At 47.8% G+C, this 6,000-nt stretch overlaps 1 protein-coding gene across 3 annotated transcripts in view; it reads left to right on the top strand.

The window, feature by feature from the left end:
- The first annotated feature begins 572 nt into the window (after positions 1 to 572).
- Positions 573 to 6,000, top strand: part of B4GALT4 (beta-1,4-galactosyltransferase 4) — a 65,505-nt gene continuing 60,077 nt past the window's right edge. For 2 of the 3 annotated variants that reach the window (XM_090056747.1, XM_090056767.1), the window contains exon 1: positions 573 to 710. The gene's annotated coding sequence lies outside the window, so the exon portion shown is untranslated. Of the gene's footprint in view, positions 711 to 850; positions 1,140 to 6,000 lie in introns of those variants that run through there. The other variant, XM_090056758.1, reaches the window with a different exon arrangement.

Here is a 6,000-nt window from a genome sequence, read left to right as displayed (position 1 = left end):
CGGTCCCCCGTTATAGTGTGTTGCTACGGGGACATAGGGGCCAAATATAACTGTGTGCACAGTGCAATAACCACCCATACTGCGCCATGTATAGTACTTCCAAAAAGAAGTACTAAAGCAGAGCCCCGTAGCAACGCCACCATATAGTGAAGTGTAGATGCACCCATAATAGTTATTGAGCTGTCCTCAATGGTTAACTGTTGCTTTTTTTGGGGGGGGGGGGATAAAACAAACCAGCACTCCGTTATGGACCCTACAGGCCTGGTGACTCATTACAGCCAGCACCCCTAAGGGCATGGGAGGCCGAGGGCTGACGACTTGGCACGTGGCCATGGGCAGTGGGGCACAGGGCTGGCACACACCCAGGCCCCAATGCCCTGGGCAAGGCGGCGGGGTGGGCACAGCTCCTCCAGGTCACCCCGCGGCCCTACCCCATGGCTGGCAGCGCTGCTGTGCTGCAGCGCGGGCCGGGGCTCACAGTGCCAAGCCCCGCGCGTGTGCTGGGGGCCGGGACACACGCCCGTGGGCTGTGACGTGCGGGGTGAGAGGGGAGGGGCCGCGCCCCCCCTCCAACCGCCACCTCTCCAAGGCGGGGCCACTTTAGCCCTCCGGCGAGGGGGGGGGGGTCTCTTCGGTGGGAAGGCGGCCGCTCTGTTCCCGACTCTATGGTTGCAGGAGGGCGGGGGGTTTTCAGCGTGGGCCGGCAGTAGGTAAGGAGTCGCGTGGCGCGCGGGGGGTGGGAGACAGAGGACCCCAACGCGCGCCTCTCCCCCTCCAGGCGCCAAAGGGCGCATGCGTGGGGCGGCAGGTTTCTCCCACCCCGGTGCAGCCTGGAGAGGGAGCAGCTTCGGGGCGCGCTTTGCGGGGCTGCCTCGGCCTTTCCCCGCCCCCCAGGCTTTGCCAGCGCACTAATCTTTATCTTGTCCCTGCATGCACCTAGAATGGGGAATAGCTGCTTCTTGGCTACCAGCATGCCAGTGCTTGCACCCCCGCTGCCACATGTCCCCTGCAGCTGCCCCCACTCGCTTGGGGGGGCTTCTGCCACCCCCTGCAGCTGTGGTCTTCGTTGGCCAACATGTCTGGTGAGCCAGTAGTGTGCCCTGGTTGCCAAGAAGGCTAACAGGTACTGGGCTGCATTGGTAAGTGTGTTGCCAGCAGATCAAAGGAAGTGATTATTCCCCTTTATTTTGCACTGGTGAGGCCGCATAGATTAATGGATTATAGAGTCAAAAGGGACCACAGTGGACCATCGTATCTGACCCCCTGCCCCTGGTAGGAAAGAGGACTGAGGTCAGATGACCCCAGCCAGGTGACCATCAAGCCTCCTCTTGAAGACCTCCAAGTTAGGTGATAGCACCACCTCTCTTGGAAACCCATTCCGGATTCTGGCCACCCTTACAGTAAAAAATGTCTTCCTAATGTCTAACCTGAATCTACTCTAGTTTGCACCCATTATTCCTAGTACTCCCTGGGGTGCTCTGGTAAATAGCACATCTAGAGCACTGTGTTCAGTTTTGGTCCCCCACTACAGAAAATACGTGGACAAATTGGAGAGAGTCCAGTGAAGGGCAAGAAAAATGTTTCAGGGGCTGGGGCACATGATTTATGAGAAGAGGCTGGGGGAATGGGCTATTTAGTGTGGAGAAGTGAAGATAAGAAGGGATTTGATATCACCCTGCAACTGCCTGAAGAGGTGCTAAAAAGAGGATGGAGCTAGATTGTTCTCAGTGGTGGTGGATGACAGAACAGGGAGCAGTTGGTCTCAAGTTGCGGCAAGGGAAGTTTAGGCTAGATATTAGGAAGAATCTTCTCACTAGGAGGGTGGTGAAGCACTGGAATGAGTTACCCAGCGAGGTGGTGGAAGCCATCCTTAGGGGCTTTGAAGGCCCGTCTCAGCAAAGTTCTGGCTGGGATGATCTAGGTGGGGCTGGTCCTGCTTTGAGCAGGGGGTTGCATGAGATGTCCTCCTAAGGTCCCTTCCAGCCCTAATTTTCTATGATTCTGTAAGTGGTGGAGGTTGATTTGGAGCAGCCCTTTTGGTGGTTTCTGTAAGCAGAGGCTGTGTGGAGGGGTGAGAGAGCCTCCCCACACCCCCGTACACAGCAGGGGCATCCACTAGGGGTTGGTGTGTTATTAAGAATGCCAGCACAAAGGCTTTGCACCTATTGATTCCATTCTGCTTTCAATCTAGGTGCTATTTTTCCCCTCCAGTAAAAAAGCTTGAGAGTAGGATTTGGCTTGCAGTATGGAGAGCATCTTTTTTTTTTTTGATAGTTCCTGACACCTGGCATCTGTACTTATACATGTCACTCCTTGGTAAGGCAGCAGCTATTGGAAGGAGGTACACATTTGCCAGGCTGGCTCAACAAACCCTTGCTTTTCAGCGTCCATGAGAATCCTTTGGGTTTCCATAATATTACCTCAAGCCTAAATGGGATGTAGCTTTTGGTGGCATGCAGCACTGTATTTAAAAAAAACCCCCCAACTCTGGCATTTAGATGGTTGCTGGGTATGTTAGCTCACTTGTGTATTTGTTTTGCTCCACATATGGCACCAAGTCTCAAATCCTGCACCATTTTGTATTGTAGCAGTGAGATCAGTGACTTAGCTGTAGTTGTCTAACAAGGGAAGCCATTCATAACTGTGGTCCTTGACCTTGAAAGACTGGATTGTATTCCTGACCATAAAATTAGAGTTTATTACATCTTACAGAGGAGAGAGTTTTGCAGGCAGGACTGGAATAACACCCTCTTCATGGTGGCACCGAGCTGTTTGCAGAAATACTATGTTTATTACTAGAAACCACAAGTTCTCAGTGGAGTAGTTTCATGTAGTCTTGCTGGAGTTGGTTGTTTTGTCGCATATTTGGTCTCTGTCAGATGTCTGAATAATTTAAGCAGAATGTTATGCCAAAATGGCTATCTTTTGTTCAACGGATTGGTTGCTTTGATATGGTCATGGTAACGTGCATTTTCTACCATCAGACAAGATTTCATTCCTGCTGGTGTGGAGGCCAGCCCAAGTGTCGGAGAAACAACAGGGTGGCTCCCGAATAGAAATCAATTATCTTCTTATGTGCCAACAGAATGGATGCTCAAGGCTTTGCTACATGGGGTCATTGAGTTATTGACTAGTATCGCTCTGGCAGAATACTTAGTCTGCTCTAACCATGCTAGTACCAAGTGATAAAGTTTAATTTGGGCACATCTGTGCAGACTTAGCAAAGCCAGTGGAGTTCCACAGGTGTAACTGTGGACTAATATCATGCGTAAGTAAATGCCAAATTCAGCTACTTTGGCACTTGTGCACACTGTGAGTCCAGAGCCAAAAGGTGCTTGATTTGCCATATAGGTCATTAAGCATTTCAAGCCATGGTGACCCTGCAACTCAGCACTGCTCATTACATGTGTGCGCTCCACATATCCTCCCCAAAGGATTGATGTGGTAATTAGCATGCACTCTCTCTCTCTCTCTCATGGCTGGAACTGGGTGGTCTTGTCATGAGTTCTGGGATGCTCCAAAAATTTATATGCACAGTAGGTGCTGCTTCAACTTCATAGCTGAGCTCCATTGCTGAGCACATGCTGCTTTGGCAGGAGTTTAATGATAGCCAGTCTATTTAATGAGGTTTCCTTGTATGCAAATATAAGATGAGGGCCTTTTCCTCCTATGTAGATTACAAGGAAAAAAACCTCACTTTATTGCAAATCCCAGGGAGCTTTTGCAATAGAAGTGGCAAACACTGGCAGTAATATTGTATTGTTGAGCAGGGAGACAATAAAAGTGTCTTGGGTTTAGACCGGGGTGGGCAATTATTTTGGGCAGAGGGCTGCTTACTGAGTTTTGGCAAGCCATCGAGGGCCGCATGACAGGCAGCCCAGGACAAATAAATATTAAATTTCGAAATTTTTTAGGGGCCCCGCGGGCCAGATAGAGTGGCTTGGCAAGCCACATCTGGCCCCATGGCCACATTTTGACCACCCCTGGTTTAGACCTTGCCCTTTCTAATACCAGGGCCCCCAGTTTGCTCTTTGCAGAAGCATCTCTACAAGGAGTAAGCTTATGCAGATGGACACGATCTAGGACTGTAGTATCTTTTGTGATGAGAGTGGTTTTTAGTATTGCAAATAGTTGTGCATGTATTTAAAACTCAGGCTTGTCTGCTGGCAGCACTGGATTTGATATCAATGAAATTTGTTATTACAGACTGGAATTTGGGATTTAATTTTTCAGTTCATCTTCCTGTGCCATCTAAAAATTCCAGTCTGGATTACACAGCTTGTTTCATCATTCCAGTCTGTCCATGATGAGTGAAAGCTCTGGGACAATGAACTTCTCATTCACTGGCTGCCCCTTTTAAACTTCATCCTCAGGAATGCTATCCAATGGCACAAATATCTGTAGACCCTGCCAATCAAATAGGACATGTGCATAATATGCTATAGTGTGGGATCTTCTCATACAAAAATTGCTCTGTGTGGCTCTTATCTGTGGGACCTGGTACCATGGCCCACTTTGCCAGCCTCCATTTTCTTCTCCATTCAGGCCAATGAATTAACTTCACTGCTGTTGGCCCTTTTATACAAGGGCTGATTTTGACTTGATGAGATCCCAACACTGTTGAGCCCTAAGGGTGCCCTTTGTAATAAAGCAAGGCACATGAATGCCAAGTACAGATAGAGAACATTTTGGCCTTTATCAAAGTAGTTAACGAATCTAATATTAACCTGTAGTTAACGTTAAATGCTAATTTATATGCAGAAATCTTCATTAATGTCAAGTTCAATTTGCAGGTGTCTAAGAGTGCCCAGTGCACCTTGTGCCTTTCCAGAATGTGAGAGTCTAATTTAGAAAGCCCAAAACTGAAAAGGAATGGCGGGAAAAGCAATGTTCAGGTTCATGTAACAAGGGGATTAGCATACAAGGAAAAACAAGATCTGAATGTCAGAAATCCAGGGACACTGCTCCCTTAGTGACCTGCAGGGAGATCCCAGTATGGTACCCTTCCCTGATGTACACATTTATCCTGTGTCTTCCTGATCATTGGGAATGCTTACAGCACATTGGCCTATATGTCCTGATGTGGTATTATGGCAGGCAGAGAAAATACATAGTTTTAGGGATCAATAAGAGACTTGAGAGTTTCCCAGCTTTTCTTGGCAGTCCCACAGGCTGTGTGGAGGTGTCTATCTCTCTAGTTCCCTCCCAGTTGTGGATTACCTTGTCTTAACATCTAGTCTAAGTCCCTTCTTTCACCATGCTTACAAACACAATTATAAAGCCAAGCTCCACCTTGTTCCATTATGTATCTTGTCTTCTGTCTAATTTTTTATTTATGAACTTCTTGGGCTGGAGCTGCAATTATTTCTGTTTCTTGTTAACTTAGTATACATAGACATTTTCCCCATAATAAATAATGATAATAGAGGTGACATCAGCATATCCGTTCATCCTCTGGCCACAAGTGGAATGTTTTTGCTGGCTATATGTGATACTCTAGCCAGGGACCATAAATACCCATTAGCCTGTTTCTTTTTAAATGGTAAATTCCCCCTTTATGGGATTCCACTTGTCTTGGTTGAGGTCACAGTGTAGAACGCAATCCGAAATTGCCTGGAAATGTATTTCCTATTGTCATCTTACTAACCTAATGTTTCCAGTTCAACAGACATCTGAGCTACTCTGTACTGTGTCAGTTTCAGCCTCCTGACGCAGGAAGGTCACTAGTGATACTATTAGATCAACGTTTAAGAAAATTAGAGGAGCCCGGAAGGTCACTGGAACTAGAATAGACTGTGACTTCCAGAAGGTGACAGATGAGTGTCTGTTAACAGCCAACACCTGAATTCCTGTGCTGAAGGGGTTGGTGATGGAGCTGCTGTGTCATTTGCACTGTCCAGAGAACTCAATGCTTAGTAATTCTAGCAGCAGGCTTTGATGAACTTTCTCTGGCCTGCTGAGTTCTGGGTGACTGTTTCCTTGCCTCTGACTGTCTGGCAT

Source organism: Crocodylus siamensis, chromosome 1 (assembly GCF_052110815.1).
Source record: "Crocodylus siamensis isolate JL-2025a chromosome 1, ASM5211081v1, whole genome shotgun sequence".
Lineage (NCBI taxonomy): Eukaryota > Metazoa > Chordata > Crocodylia > Crocodylidae > Crocodylus > Crocodylus siamensis.
The sequence above is the reverse complement of the archived record's forward strand: the minus strand, read 5'-3'. Positions and strand labels throughout refer to the sequence as shown.